The following is a 16,501-nucleotide window of genomic DNA, read 5'->3' on the forward strand; positions in this document are numbered from 1 at the left end:
TCGTTTCACTTCAATAATGTCATTTAAAAAGTTGGTACAAGTTTTGTTTAAGTCTTAGTGTACATTAAGAGGAAAAATAATACACTGTAAATGTACTGTTTAATAGAAACGTGAAAGTGATGACGTACGGGCTTGCTTGGCAAAAAAATGGGTTGTCGACTGTTTCCATTGTTATTGCTGTAAATGGCGCTACAGTCATTGAAATGAAGTTGGCCTACCAAAGCCCATATGTCACTTTCATCTAAGTTCAGATCAGAGCAAACCCCATACTGACGGGTGAAAGTGGATGAAATTTACTCGAACCCATTGTATCTTCAAATTTTATTCTTCGAACAAAATAGTGAATTCACATCGTGTCTTTTACCTTTAAATCTGTAATTTTAAGTGTATTTTAATTTTATGGGAGTCAACGTCTTGTAATCGATTTATGTCAACCGTGTATCGTTATCTAAATAATGTATTTTGTTTACCAACTTCTCATTTCTGATGGGAGAATCGTTTGACCTTTTTTTTAAACAAAATGTACTATACAGTTAAGTGTACGTGGTCACTTTTATGCATCTGTAGTTATTCACTCAGGCTTTCATTAAATGGGTGACATTTAGTGTCAAATTCAACACACAATTAAACCCAGAATCATAAAGTTAAAAACAAAGCCCTTAGAGACACAAAAAATCGCCATTCATTTTTCTTCTAAGATCACGATCTAGGTAAATACGTACGAATAGGGAACTTGCAATCCAGACTGAACATGCTCAGACGCAAAGGAGTATGGGATTATCTGTGGTTATCGTAATACCCAATCTGGAGCTGCCGATAAAATAAACCCCCACAATGGTCAGGGTAACTATGAATTGATCATGTGTGGTTGTAAACAGTGTAATTGTATTGTTTACAATACCTGTTTATTAGTATTTATTATCACATTTCCCATGATGCATCATTCAACATGGTGGGTTTGCTAGTTCCCTATTACACAAGCCTCGAGGTAGTAGTGTAACTTGGATTCCCATTTGGTCATGCTTAGTTGTGTTAGTTGAGTGCAACTACCTCTACCATGATCTTTTCAGTGAAACATAATAACCTTGCATTTGATTTACATGAAGATGGACTTACTTTCACTACTTGCAAAAGTGATAGTCTCCATTTTTCTGACTCAGTCAGTCATCGTTGAAGTCATTGCTTTTCATCACGCCACACAATATATGAGCGCCCGCAACGACGAAACATTCAGCTATTTTCTGATTGACATTCGCCTTTGAGGTTGCTGTATTTCAACATACCCTACATTATGAGTGCGCCCGCAACAACGAACGTGTGTATGGCCTCAGCTTTTCATTGTGGTTTGCCGTTGGGGCACTGTTAGTCTTGGTAACAAAAACCAAGTGTAGAATAGCAACCTCTTTGATTTTGCACATTCAGCGAATGTATACAATGTTATAGCATAGAAAACTACTTTGATTGTTTTGAAATACACTCTTCTGAATATTGTATTTATCATGCTAGATTAAAAAGCAATTTTCAAATTCATCATTTTTGTTGTGTGAACCAAACAGTTTATTAGTAAGAGTGTTTGAATCAGTACTGCGCATGGCACCCAAAGTACTTGTGGTGCCTGTGTGTTCGGTTTGTAACAAGTAAATTACAAATACATAAATCGTGGTTTGGCTCAGACGCTGCAGGGTTATAGAAACAGTTGTTCTCTCAACTTGATAATACCACAACGTCTTTGGCTAACTTTGTAAGACGCTGTCATGCAAATTATAATGAGATGTCAATTGAAACATTGAAGTATCATGTTACATCATCCTGAACATAAAGTTTACACTGTATGAAGACAAAGAGTAGACATGTATGATGGAGAAGGGTGCTTAGAGACTATTCTAACGTCTAATATTTTACTGTCCTAATAATTAGAAAGTACGACGTATAGAAATAAAAGTTTGAAATATTCGCAGCAAATAAACGGTAACGTTAATCCTCATTCCACATGCATTCTTAGGTTGTCTGGCCTGGTTACTTTCAAAAAGAAACTAAAGAATGGTAAAAGTACTATTTATGTTCTGTTTTGGTTCCATGGTTTAGACGACACTTTTATGGCAATCTTTAAATGTCAGAGGCGAAACTGGAGCAAAATAAGTGGTAAAACAAAGTTATACATGTACTTGGAATTCAACATGCTGGTGACTTCTCCCCCGAACGTAGTCGAGCAGCACAGTTACAGCAACCAAATCGTACCAGTACTTGTACTTACTCTTTGTAATGTTAATTTCCATATTTCGGCTTTCATCAAAGACGTTAAATATTGTCAATTAGATTAATAAGGTTTATGTTGATTTACAGTTGTCATCTATTCATGCTTATGTTCGTATTTGCATATCAATAGTTTTTCGTCTACCGTTTATGTGAAGTACAGAGAAAATAATACTAGAAATCCGGAAAATCGCGAGAACAAAGTTGATCATTCGTCCTGTAGCCTGTGCTATAAGCTTACAATTTAGGCTAGTCTTCACTATACATGGGATCAATACAATAGATGCAAGAATACTTACAGGTGTGCCAAATACCGTGTTTTAGTTCAGTCGGTGTGTGGATTGTGTTGTCGTATTTGAGACCCTGTATTTATATATTATATCCACATGCATACGTGGAATCAAAGTGAATTCATTATCCCATTATACACGTGTTTAAAAATCTATTGGAAGTGAATGTGTTTTTTTTTGTACGGAAACCCAGTTAATGATGAAATATGTCGTTAAATATCCTTATTTTTAGAACCATTTCCTTTGATTTCCTACACGATATCGAACACGTTGATGTTGTCAATTTCAAACAATGACTCTAATGCGTAATGAAAATGAAAATGTGTGGTTTTCCATCCACACGTTATAGAACCATTTCCTAAAAAATGATTAGCACAAGGTTTATAGTCTCATGATTCCTTCAATTTGAAATAAATGAAGCCTTTAGAAACTCATGAATAAGACTTACTTTGGGAGCTTTCAGCAATTACAGGGGGAGGGGGTAGAGGAAATCAGGCCCAATCTGTTACCTAAAACTTAACCCTCCCCATTCCACTTTTCTAGAAATTGGCCCTCCTTCAATTTCTTATCTCTAAAATGTGACCTTCCTTCCTGTTCAAATAGTATTAAAACATGGGTTAAAATGTTGTCAGGCTTGAGAAGTGACATCAGTCCAAGTATCAATGGACTCGAGCTCGATCCCATCGCTGCCACCACATCAATAATTCTAAAGGTATGGGTTGTTTCCCATAACTACCACCAATTGAGAGTGAATATAATATGTGTGAAGTCACTTTATTAATTAATACCGTGTTTGGATCTAATTGGCACAGCTAAAGGCCAGAACTCCCAAACACTAGATAGGTGCGTGCACTACAGACATTATCAGAACAGTGATCAACATTCATGCTTCATCACCACATTACATCCAATATCTCACCACACTGTTTCCCTTCCACTACCGTGAGACCTACTCCTCTCCTAACACAACAACTAACAATTGATTCACTGCAAAGGTTTTCAGAAGCAATATGACTGATGTGTCCTGCTATTACAGTACAACAGTGGTAGTGGTGAGATGTGGCAACAGTCTTGGCAGCAATGGGGTGCCGAAACACACAAAATAATGCCACGATAGATAATACAATGTTGTCAAGTATACAATGGGATCCTCCCCTTACACCATTTTCTAAAATATGACCCTCCCCAAGAACCGACTGTAAAATCTCTCTCCCCCTCCCCACCACATTCTCACGGTTCTCCTCTATCTGTAATTCATAAACTCTACCTTAACAACAAACTATACCACTGTAATACCAGTACATTACAAAGTACATTAGTGATAACCATAACGAAAACGTCATACCACTAACTGTCATGGTTTTATCGTTTGGTGAGAGAGAAATTACTAGCTTTGCAAACTATTTTTATCTTTTGTCACGCGTATATGCAGTTCAATTTCCTAAAAAAGCAATTCGTGTAGTTAGTGTTGTTTAAAGAATGTCGTGACAGAATGAATTACATTTACATATATATCAAATTGTTTGTTTCGTCCAGACACTATGGATCCATTTTCATCTATTTTGACACCTGCATTTGGCTATTGTTTCCTGAATGATATGTAAATTACAGGAAAGGATTGGTTATTTTGATAAAATTTCACATCATAAATCATTTCTTTAATAGATTGAATTCCAATTTTCTTTCCTATTTGCTGTTACAATATACTATTGATGTAGAATACTTATTATGATCAGTACCCACTTGATAATTCCAACCACGCCAACCACTGCTCCTACAGTATATTGGACTGCGTAGTTTTGAACTTCAGTAGCTCAAATTCCTCAAGTTTACTTCACGCTTGAAGTCTGATTGTGTGCCCCAGTCAAAGCCAAGAATGCCGAACGAACTTTACCTCTCGACTAAGCTAAGAGAAATTTTACTTTAATAGTACCACAAGCCTGTTTATTTTCTGTTTATTATTTAAGTTTATATTTCCATTGTAGATAGTTTTCATTGAATTATAATTAAATTACTTAAATGTTTCATTTCTATTTGGATATTTCTACCATTACTTATATAATGACTGAATGTGTGTATGTATGTATGTATGTATGTATGTATGTATGTATGTATGTATGTATGTATGTATGTAATGTATGTATGTGTGTATGTATGTATGTATGTATGTATGTATGTATGTATGTGTGTTTGTATGTACGTCTGTATGTATGTATGTATGTATGTATGTATGTATGTATGTATATGTATCATGTATGTATGTATGTATATATTTATGTATGCATGTCTGTCTGTCGGTATGTATGTATGTATGTATGTATGTATGTATGTACGTGTGTGTGTGTGTGTGTACGTCCGTATTGTTACGAAATACTCGGGCATTTTAGCGCCCTCAGTGGTCACTTGTCGCCAGTCCTATACTATTAGTATCTGGCTGAGAAATGTAAAAGATCCCTGATTCTCAGGTACGGTTATCCGACTGTTTGAGTATGTCAGTCAGTTGCTAGGAGGTGGAGACTTGGTCACGTGAGGTTGGTAACCATGGGCAACCACCCCTTCCGTCCGGGGACTCTGGTTGAAGACGGCATGCAGTGAACAGCGTATTTCTTGTGCTGGTGAACTAATCTCTTGCTTACCTCTATTTTTCTTCTATTTCGGTTAAAACCTGTTTCTTTCATTGGGGAAATATTTCCTCGTACACCTCTGTCAGGTAGATTGTTGGTTTATCGAGTTGTTCCAGGGTTTTTCTGGTTTCTTTGTTCCATAGGATTGGTGTGGCAATCAGTGCATTCGTGCAGACCCAGTTTTACGGTGCGAGTTCTGCCCTTGCACACAATCTAAACGAACGGCCCGTAACGAGGCATTCACGGTTATCGGAGGCCAGTTTGCGCTACCGTTTACACTGGTTTTCGTGGGCATTGTGGTGTAGTATTTTATAGAGTTTACAACTTCAGGGTTTTTGGAGCATTTTCCAGATATTCATTACAATGGTGGCAAGCGGTGTGATGTAAAATTGGGTCGTCTTGTGCCCTGTTCTGAAAAATCGATAATGCAAAGTACGAGTTTTGCAACATTGTTCATAACTTTGTGCTATTGATCAATTGTTCTATTGTTGTTCTATATATAGTCTTGTTACTAGGCAGACATTAGAGGTTTCGGCTACACGTTCAACGTGTACGCGCACGTGTGACGTAGGAGATTTTGTGCTACTACGTCGCAATTTTGACCTACTTCTCTGCGTACTGACAAGTTTCGCGGGCGTTTCGAACGTGGCGACGGCTGTTTACACGTAAGTAAACAACGTGAAATTTCTTTTAAAATTTTTTGTAAAATAATCACTAATATTATAAAAAAAAATGTTGATGCTTTTGGCAAGGTTGACCCTTCACAACATAATACACCTCGGTAATTTTGGTTTTCCTTGATAAAATATTTAAAATGCAGCCTTGAATCTGTGGCTGCCTTCACGTAACTGATTTTGCACAGAAATCACGATGTATGATGATGACTGTCGCTGCAATCTTCAAGATACTACAGGGTGATTTTATTGTGAACATACGAGCTTATTCACGTAAATATATCTGCTTAATTATTTGTCTTGTCATAATGTCGAGCCATACGGTTATTGTCATTGCGCTATTTATGTCATATAACCAAAACATTAATGTAATATTTAGGCTAACCATGTACATGTAATCTGTTATTGATATATACGTAAACGGCTAGCCGAAGCAAAATTAGATCACAGCTGATACGCGAACGTGAACGTGAGTGAGTTGCGCGTTCGCGTACACGTTGAACGTGTAGCCGAAACTCTCTAATTGAGTGCAGATTTTGTCTGACATGGAAAAATTTGGTGATAGTGAAGTGTCTTTTCCGCACGCCGATACGGATGCTGGTAAGACTGAATTATCACTTCCAAACAAGGGTCCTGGACATGATCAGCATTATGAGGTCCTTATGCCTCCTCTGATGTCTCCTGATGGTATTGTCGAGCGAGGTGTGATGGTATTGTCGAGCGAGGTGTTGATCTTCCTTAAAAACTATTCCATTTTCTTTTCTTTTCTTTTTTTTCTTTTTTTTTTTGGGGGGGGGGGTGATAAGGACGCTGATAATGTTTTCAGCACTAGTACAGCTAGTAGTGCAAGTGGAGTTTTGACCTCTACCGTTCGGGGTAGTGTTTCTTTTGGCGGAGAAGGTGGTGTAAGGGAAATGGATTCTACACCCGCCAATACTTCCTTTTATGGTTCTGGTATTAGAGGTAGAACAGGGGAAATGTTCTCACTGGGTAGAGGAACAGCCTCATCCAGAGGTGACGGTTGTTCACTGACATACAGTAAGAATAAAACCCCAGTATTTTCCACAAGTGATAACGGTTCTAACTTGAATTTCTCTAAGCATGGACTCTCTGATCCAAAGAATAACACTGCTAAAGTAGACAATTTCACTGGTGAATCAGATTTCGCCAATTATCGTGTTCACTTTGATATCTGTGCAAAAGTCAACCAGTGGGATTCAGAACATCGTTTTAACATGTTGACTAAACTGAGAGGCCGTGCTTTGCAATTTGCTGCTCACTATGGAAAAGATTTTAACACATATGAGGGGTTATGTGACTTACTAGGAAAGCGTTTTTCCGCTCGTGGTTTGGCAGACGACTTCCGCCTGCAAGTTTAAAACTATTGTGAGAAAGAAAGATCAATCACTGCAAGATCTTGCACAAGAGATACGAGAAATGATGATAAAAGTGCAAGTGGTGAATGTTTGGAACGCTTGTGTATAGATTGTCTGATGATGGCGGTGAAAGACGTAGCTATTCAACGTAAGATAAGTGAGGAGGGTAGAAAAAAGAATGCTACCCTGGAAAGTGTTGTGCATGAGGCACAGTGTGAGGAAAGCTTCCAAAACTTTTGTCAAAATAAAGGAAAAACTGTTACTGTTCGAGCCACTGGCCTAGGTGATAACATACATACAACCTCTCAGCCCAAGGGCATTAATGAGATTTTACTGCAAGTGTAGGATCGCCTAGAACGGTTGGAGTCGACACAGTCAGCGAGGTCTAGATATTCATATTCAAGTAATGGGAATCGAAAGAAACTTGTTTGCTGGAATTGTGGCCAAGAAATACACCGAAAGAGGCAGTGTCCACAATACAGGCCAGGTCAATCTGAAGTAAAAGGAGAGTCGTTAAACTCCAATGGGCTGGGAGGGCCGGCCTGTTCCCAATCCAAATCGAAAAGTCACAGCTTCAAACTTGAGGGCAAGGCCGGAATAGATCGCGCTAGTGAGAAACTGACAAATTCTTCATTTTCAAAGTCTGGTATCAAGGTATCTACCAAGAATAAATGTAAAAAGAATGGTAGACACCGACCACCTAAAACACATGTTGATACATCTTCTCTTCCTCTTTCTAATGAAAGTAGTATTGTGAATTCTGAGAACTCTTCTCAGAATTGTAATGCTGACTTCTCTCTTCCTTCTAAATCTATCTCTGAGTTAAAGGGTCAATGTCCTATTGTCGCAAGGGGTCATTCAAAGGTAGGCAGGGATCCTCAGTCTACCAGCATGTTGTTAATTGATGTATCTGTACAGGGAGTATCCCAAAAATGTCTCATCGATACAGGTTCAACACACAGTATCATATCTAAAGATATGTTTGAACTTATACCAAAGAATGAGCGTCCCCAGTTAGTAGATTCTGATACATCTTTAATCCAGGTGGACGGCTCGAAGGTGCCCCTTTTTGGTGAAGCATTAATGATGATTAAGATAGGGGATAAGCAAAGTATTGAACCAATTTTAATAGCTGAATCTTTGAATGGCTCTGCAGGCACCTTGGGTATGAACCTGTTAAGGGGTTTTGATTGTTGTTTAGATCTTCAAAGGGGTACTGTTACTGTTGGTAATAAGGAATTAGAAACAATACATGTAGACCCAAAACCTTTCTGTTGTCGGTTACAAGCAAACTGGGCACAATCTATTCCAGCAGGACATGAAGCAATCATCATGTCTCGAATGGGTAGAATTCCTTGAGTTGGTGAAATTGGTTACAACTTGTATGGTGGTCGTCAGTTTTCAGATAGGGAAATATCAGGTAACGTGTTAGACGACAAAATCCAATCTAATCTTTCTGAAATAACAGCACTAGTGACACCAGTGCAGTTGAACGAAACTGGTCTAATGGGTGCAGGATCTCTCAGTCAAGTGGGAAGTAAATTGCATGCTGTTAGGGTGATAAATCTCAGTAGCCAGGACATAAAGGTTAAAAGGGGACAGTGTATGAGTCTCCTGAGAATGAACAGAACTGTCAATTTAGACATCGAGTCTCCTTTGATTTCAAATGAACCAGGTCACATGTCAACAGCTCCAAATAGAGTCAATAAAGTGACTGTTGGGGGGAGGGGTGATATGCCTACTCATATGAAAGACCTATATGACCGTAGTGTTTTGCACTTAACATCAGACAAGCAAAAACAGCTAGTGTTTGATTTGCTGGTAAGGAATGCAAATGTTTTCAGTAGAAATTCAACAGATTTAGGCAAAACAGATGTGGTAAAACACCATATTCCTACTACTACTGAAAAACCTATAAAACTGCTTCCTTATCGTGCTCCATACTGGAAGAAGGCTGAAATCGACAGACAAATTCAAACATTTGTTGACGAAGGAATGTTAGTGGAGAGTGATTCTCCATGGAGCAGCCCTTGTCTACTTGTGGGCAAGAAAGACTCCTCTTTCCGTCTTGTGTGTGATTTCCGTCGTCTTAATGCAGTAACACTAGTTAATGCATACCCTCTGCCCCGTATACAGGACAACCTAGAGAGTCTGGGTGGAGCAAAATATTTGAGTTGTCTTGATCTTTGCAGTGGTTTTTATCAGGTCGGTCTAGATGAGGAAAGTAGAAAAAAATCAGCTATTGTAACCCCGTTTGGTAGATTGTTGGAATGGACAGTTATGCCCATGGGATTATCAGGAGCACCAGGCACTTTTCACAAGTTAATGGAGGAAGTTTTCTATGGGTTGCAATGGGAGATCTGTCTGTTGTATCTGGATGATCTGATTATTTTTGCTGATACCTTTGAGGGGGAACTGAAGCGATTGCAAATGGTCTTTGATAAACTGAGGGGGGGGGGCTGGGTTGAAATTAAAAGCAAAGAAATGTGTGCTTTTTGCTGAGCAAATGGAATTTCTGGGTCACAAAGTTTCAAAAGATGGCGTTTCCACCGATTTTAAGAAAATTGAATCAATCCAGAATTGCCCGTACCAACTAGTGTATCTGAAGTACGTAGTTTCTTTGGCTTAGCCTCATACTACAGGCGATTCATTAAAGACTTTGCTACTATAGCAAAGCCCCTGAATGAACTAATCAAAAAGAATGCTCATTTTGTATGGACGTCAGCATGTCAGGCTGCTTTCAATCAGCTTAAGACATCATTGACATCTTCGCCAGTATTGGCTTTTCCATCTTCACAAGGGGATTTTCTTCTTGATACAGATGCCAGCAAAGTGGGTATTGGAGCTGTGTTGAGTCAGATACAAGAGGGGGTGGAGAGACCTATCTGTTTTGCTAGTAAAGTCATGAGTAAAGCAGAGAGAAATTACTGTGTGACGCGCCAAGAGCTATTAGCTATAGTTGAATATGTGAAATATTTCAGGCATTACTTGCTTGGTAGAGAGTTTACCATTCGGACAGATCATGCCTCTTTGGTTTGGCTGCTGAAATTTAAGAACCCAGAGGGACAGTTGGCCCACTGGTTAGAGATCATGGGCCAGTATAAGTTTAAAGTTGAACACAGGCCTGGTAAAAAGCATCTGAATGCAGATGCCTTGAGTCATTCCTGTGGAGTACTGTAAGCAGTGTGGTAAGGATCACCACAAGAAAAGTCATACATGAATACAATCACTATGGTAATTGATAATTCAGAAATTGAGTCAAACAGGTCGGAAAGTCAGGATTTAGTTTCTGAAGGTGTTCTTGTCAGTCGTAAGGCTTCAAGGGTGGGGGTAATTCCCAGCGAATTTAACAATGGGTGGCCTAGGGTGGAGGGACGCCTTCATCCAAATTGGTGTAATGCGCATAAAGTGTCCACCAAGCCCCCGATTGCTGAATCCAAGCAACGGGAAGCTGAATTTAGCTTACATAGTAAACAGGTCATTGACCATGAGACTCTTTGGTCAGTGGATGAGTTGAAGAAACAACAATTGGGGGATCCAAATATTGGTCTAATAATGAGACATGTGGAGAGTGGTGAACCTCGACCAATTTGGGAGGATATTTCTCACAAGTCACCAGCTTTGAAGACATACTGGTCCCAATATTCCCAACTCAGGGTACATAATGGTATACTATACAAGCTATGGGAACCAACTGACGGAAAGTTAGTGAGGTGGCAAATCATTTTGCCAAAAACCTTTGTCAAGCTAGTATTGGGGACTTTTCATGATAGTAAATTTGGTGGTCATGCCGGTGGGCAAACACTGGCAAAAACAAGGCTTAAGTACTATTGGTATGGGATGTCTGTCGACGTGCGAAGTCACATTCGATTGTGTAATGTGTGTGCTAAAAATAAGTCAGTTGTTGGAAAGAAGAGAGCTCCTCTAAAAACTTATGTTTTTGGTGCAGCTCTTGAACGCATAGCCATCGATGTGGTGGGACCCTTTCCTTAGTAAAGGTAATAAAAAGATACTGGTTGTTGGTGATTACTTCACCAAGTGGATGGAGGCCTATCCAATTCCTAATGAGGAGGCTACCACAATTGCGAAAGTGCTGTTGGATAATTTCCTCAGTCGTTTTGGCATGCCCCTGGAATGCCATAGTGACCAGGGCAGAAATTTTATTTCAAATATTTTCAGGGAGGTGTGTGAATTGCTGGGGGTGAATAAAACCTACACTACCCCTCGGCACCCACAAAGTGACGGACAGGTCGAAAAGTTTAATCACACCCTGGTCCGTTATATAAGAGCTTAGATGGATCCCCTGAAACATCAATCAGACTGGGATGAGAACATCAGTTTGGCCACTTTTGCATAACGTAGCAGTGTGCATCCATCTACTGGGGAAACACCCAATATGATGATGTTTGGGAGGGAGTTGCACTACCCCTTAGATATGGCAGTAACACCAGTAGAACCTCCAAAGGGGGCTACCAACTCTGACTATGTAGCTGACTTAAGGAAAAAATTGGAACATGCACACGAACATGCATGAACACAGTTGAATGTCACAGCTAGGCGACAGAAACGTTTGTATGATCGTTTCGCAACTAGGAATACTTTTCAAGTTGGGGACATTGTTTGGTTGAAAGATGAGCGAAGGAAAAAGGGTTACGCACCAAAACTACAGTTGGCTTTTGAAGGGCCATATCTGGTTACAAGCAAACTGTCCGACCTGGTGTACCGGATACAGCTCAGCCCTAGAAGTAAACCAAAGCTAGTTCACCATGAAAAGCAATATCAGGGGGAAGTTCTGATTCCCTGGTTGGACAAAGTTAAAGTTGTACCACTGGATGAACGCATCCAGGTCGGTAAACCCACTGACCCAGCTCTATTAACATCAAATGAGGGTGACAAAGGTAAGGTCACCGACCCCATCAAAGACACTGTAAAATATGACAGTGACATAATTGAGGTGAAAGGTCAGTCAACTGAGGTCAACCTTGGGTTAGACAGTCTTTTGGACACTGGTAAAGTAGAGAAAGATGACTTGGATTGTGGCCTGAATGAAATCAGTGATCTGGATACGATGGAAAGTGCTACTAGTACACCATGCGATCTGGCGATGGATTGTGAAATGACCAATGGTGACAAAAGTCCGGTAGTTGACGAATCTGCACTTAGTGTTTCTACGGCACTGCCTAAGAATGCAAATAGTCAGCAAATGGATGACGAGGTTAATCACAGGAGGTATCCAAGGAGAGAGAGAAAACGTGTAGACCATTATGGTTTTGGTAGACTATCAAAGGCCGTGAAACAAGCATGGAAAGAGTTAACTACATACAGCTCTAGTGGAGCTGTACAAGTGATCTAAGCCATAGAAAAGTACACCTCGTAACCAGGGCGGAGATTGTAAGTCTCTCCCTTCAGGGTTTGACGTCCCTAAACTAAAATGTGGTGGCCACTGCGAAATTAAACTTTTATTTGTTTTTACAATGTTAATGTTCAATAAAGATTTTCACTGCAGTGTACTAGCCACGGGCGAGTGGCCTTCCATTTCTCTGAGAATTTCTTAACCACTTTCAGTTTTTGTACGTGACGACGGGACCGGGACACTGTCAGGTTCTCGATCGTTACCGTCACCTCGCTGTTATGTATGGGTCAACTGTACCTCAGACCACTAAATAAATGTTAGTGGTCTGAGACTGTATACCGTAGTACAGCAAGTGCTTGTGGTCGTACTGGTACTTGAGCACAAGGTACTCGTTTCCCGAGATATGTTTCAGAATGTTTCTATCAGAATACAATAAAATGTCAATAATATATGAGGGGTAAAATTGTTTCTGTGATAGCGCAAGCCGGAAGCGCAAGTCCACTCACCGCGAGAGCTTGCATTTCCGGGTTTTTCTCGCTGAGATTGGGCCATCACTTGCCTCAGAACAGACTCGTTTAAATACAAACTTAAATAAACCGCCGCTCATATTGTGAATTTCAACTTTTAAATATCAAAGGAACTTTCCCACGTGGTCCTAATACAATATAAGTCAAACACAGACTTACGATCTTTGGAATCTCGGTAAATATTACACAACTGCATGGCATTTGATGACGTTTATTATCATAATTTATTCATTATATACTTTCAGTCTTACAGCGTCTCCAATGGTGATGTCCAATAAGACTTCAAGCATGACTTAAACTTGAGGAATTTGAGCTACTGAATTTCAAAACTACGCAGTCCAATAACGGAATCGACAGAATTCGATGTCAACCAGACGTCGATATTGCAATGAAACTATGCTAACGTGGCAACATAGGTGCAATCACGATTATTCGGCGTTTAATATACTGTAGGAGCAGTGGTTGAATTGTTGGAATTATCAAGCGGGTATCCAACATCAATATTAGATTGTAATAGCAAAGAGGAAAGTAAATTGGAATTCAAATGATTTATAATATAAACATTTATCAAAAGAATCAGTCCATTCCGGTAATTTACAAAATCCAAGTGTCAAAATAGGCCAAAAAGGATCCATGACATGTGCACGAAACAAACAATTTGATTTATATGTAAATGTAATTAATTCTGTCACGACATTCTCTAAACATCACTATACTACAAGAATTGCTTTTTAGGAAATTGAATTGCATATACGCGTGACAAGAGATAAAAACACTTTGCAAAGTTAATAATTTCACTCTCAACAAATGATAAAACCATGACAATTAGTGGTGTGTTTTCATTATGATTTATTACTGGTGTACTTTGTAATATACTGGTAGAATATGTTGTTAAGGACTACTTCAGGAATTACAGATGGGGAGGACTTGGAGAATGTGGGGGGGTGTATATTTTACAAATCTCGGAGAGGGTCGTATTTAAGAAAAATAATATTAGGGGAGGATCCCATTGCACTTGACAACATTCTATTATCCCTATCTTGGCATTATTTTGTGGTTTTCGGCACCCCATTGCTGCCACGACTGTCGCCACATCTCACCACTACCACTGTTGTACTGTAATAGCAGGACACATCAGTCTGATTCAGTCATATTGCTTCTGAAAACCTTTGCAGTGAATCAATTATTAGTAGTTGTGTTAGGAGAGGAGTAGGTCTCACGGTAGTGAAAGGGAAACAGTGTGGTGAGATATTGGATGTAATGTGGTGATGAAGCATGAATGTTGATCACTGTTCTGATAATGTCTGTAGTGCACCTATCTAGTGTTTGGGAGTTCTGGCCTTTAGCTATGCCAATTAGATCCAAACACGGTATTAATTAATGAAGTGACTTCACACATATATTCACTCTCAATTGGTGGTAGTTATGGGAAACGATCACTACCTTTAGAATTATCGAAGTGGTGGCAGCGGTGGGATCGAGTCCATTGACACTTGATGTGACTTCTCAAGCCTAATAGCATTTTAACCCAAAACAGGAAGAGGATGATCATAGTTTAGAGATAAGAAATTGAAGGAGGGACATGTTCTAGAATAGTGGAATGGGGAGGGTTACAATTTAGGTAACAGATCGGGCCTGATTTCCCCCTCCTACCCCTTGTAATTACTGAAGGCTCCCAAAGTAAGTCTTATATGGTGTAGGTGTCTGCTTGACCTTTCATTTATGAAAGAATTAATTAATTTCAAATTGAAGTAAGCCTGTGAGACTTAAAACACCTTGATAATCAACTTTTTAGGAAATGGTTCTAAAATAATGTGAGGATGGAAAATCACACATTTTCATTTTCATCAAGAATTAAAGTCATCGTTTGAAATTGACAACGTCAGCGTCTCTTCGTACTAATTGACTCACAGGAAATGGTTCCAAAATGAGGACATTTAAGGACACCCATTAACTGGATTTCCGTACAAAAGGAAAGCATGTTATTTCCTGTGCTGGGTTTACTCAATGGTACTATGGGATAATAAATTCACTTTGATCACAGTCGGTATATGTATGTGAATATTATATAAATACAGGGGTCTCAGATACGGCAACACAATCATCAAACCGACTGAACCATAATACGGCATTTGGCACACCTGGTAAGTATTTTTTATTTGTATCTATTGATTCCATGTATAGTTAGGTAGTTGTGGTGCTTTCACGACTACTGTGCACGTAGATTGGTCGAGCTTGGGAAATCTGATCACTGTATGTTACACATGATGCCACCATATAGGCAAAGATTAAATTGCCAAAAAAAACAAAGAAAGTCTCATTGCTGTGCTTCTCTCCTGAGTCTATTGAAAAAAATTCGCGCTTGCCTAGATTGCACTGATTGGGACGAGCTTATTGGTGCTGAAGATGCTAATAATGCAACGGAGGTGATAAGTGACTACATTAACTTTTGCGTTGATCTATGCATACCTACTAGGACTCTGAAACGCTTCTCAAACAATAAACCATGTAATGGTTCGATACCAGTTTGAAACATCTACTGCAATGTAAACAAAGTGCTTATAACCTAGGGAAGAAGATACAAAACTGAAAAGAGAAGTAGAGAATTTACTGTTGATAAAAGAAATATGCAAGAAAAAGCTTGAGCACAAATGCAAACGAGAGAATTATTTGTCAAGAAGCAATGTACGGAACACCTGGTGGGGATTACAAAACATAACTGGGTATGTCATCCACGGACAAACTGACAGTGACCAATGAAAGTTCCTTTGCGAACGAACGACCTTAATACATTCTATACTCGCTTCGAAGAGAGTGACAATGGAATGGAACCTACTTATGAATTACAGTCTTTGGATGATGATGATGAAGGTAAAAATAATTTAATCTAAAATAATGATCCCCGCAGAGCAGGTGTGAAAGCAGTTTAGAAATATTAATGTTCGTAAAACCCACAGCCCTGATAAAATCACAGGGAAACTTCTTAAAGAATGTGGTACTGAGTTGGCACCGGTCTTTTCAAAATTCTTCCAAATTGTCGATCGACAGTTGCACTTCTGGAAAAAGAGTTGTATCATCCCTGTTCCAAAAATACAATTATCTCGTTGTTCAAACATTGTTGTATCAAGATCCACTACAGTTTGCCTACCGTCATCACAGAATTACAGAGGATGCAGTTCTTTCCATTTTACATACTGTTATCCATATTGCTAATTAGAAAGTTGTAAGGTATGGCTGCAAGCAGACAATTAATCCGATGGGTCGCTGACTTTCTGGTTTGACGGATAAACATCGTAAAAGTGAACTCGACGCTCTCGGATAGTCGACAGACGAACACTGGCTCGCCTCAATCTCTCCGTCCTTGTTTACCATCTTTACATCCGACTGTACTCCAAAACATGCCG

The sequence above is a fragment of the Glandiceps talaboti genome, chromosome 10 (assembly GCF_964340395.1).
Source record: "Glandiceps talaboti chromosome 10, keGlaTala1.1, whole genome shotgun sequence".
NCBI lineage: Eukaryota > Metazoa > Hemichordata > Enteropneusta > Spengelidae > Glandiceps > Glandiceps talaboti.